Here is a 441-nt window from a genome sequence, read left to right on the forward strand (position 1 = left end):
CCGGGGGGGTGAAGTGCGAGGCAGCGGGAGGAGCCGTGCGTGTGTGTGTGTGTGTGTGTGTGTGCGTGTGCGAGCAGCGCGCCGTGGCCGCCGTGTTTCCTGGTGCCTGCTCCCTGACCCCAGTGGCAGCCCCGATCACTGCACCGCGCCCGCCCTCGCCGCCGCCCCGCTGCCGCTCCCGCACCCGGAGCCAGAGCCGGACCCGGACCCAGGGCCGCCGCCGCCGCCGGGCGCCGCCGCGGGGTCGGGCGCAGGCTCTGCCCCGGCCGCGCCCCCGCAGCCCCATGGAGCGGCCCCGCTGCCCGCGCTGAAGGCATCCCCGACCCGCCCGCAGCGGCAGCCGGCGGAGGGAAGGTGAGCGGCCCCGGGCCGGTGTCGGGAGCAGCGGGGCACGGCGGGGGCAGCCGCGCACAAAGCGGCGGGTTAGAGGTGCCGTGTCAT

At 78.5% G+C, this 441-nt stretch overlaps 1 protein-coding gene across 1 annotated transcript in view; it reads left to right on the forward strand.

Moving 5' to 3' along the window:
• Positions 1–245: 245 nt before the first annotated feature.
• MPPED2 (metallophosphoesterase domain containing 2) overlaps positions 246–441 on the forward strand; it is a 106,497-nt gene continuing 106,301 nt past the window's right edge. Inside the window, exon 1 of the mRNA XM_042035596.1 lies at positions 246–354. The gene's annotated coding sequence lies outside the window, so the exon portion shown is untranslated. The remainder of the gene's footprint in view (positions 355–441) is intronic.

This window comes from Corvus kubaryi, unplaced genomic scaffold, assembly GCF_017639235.1.
Source record: "Corvus kubaryi isolate FWS band 111438036 unplaced genomic scaffold, C.kubaryi_AGA036_p1.0 37384, whole genome shotgun sequence".
Taxonomy (NCBI): Eukaryota; Metazoa; Chordata; class Aves; order Passeriformes; family Corvidae; genus Corvus; species Corvus kubaryi.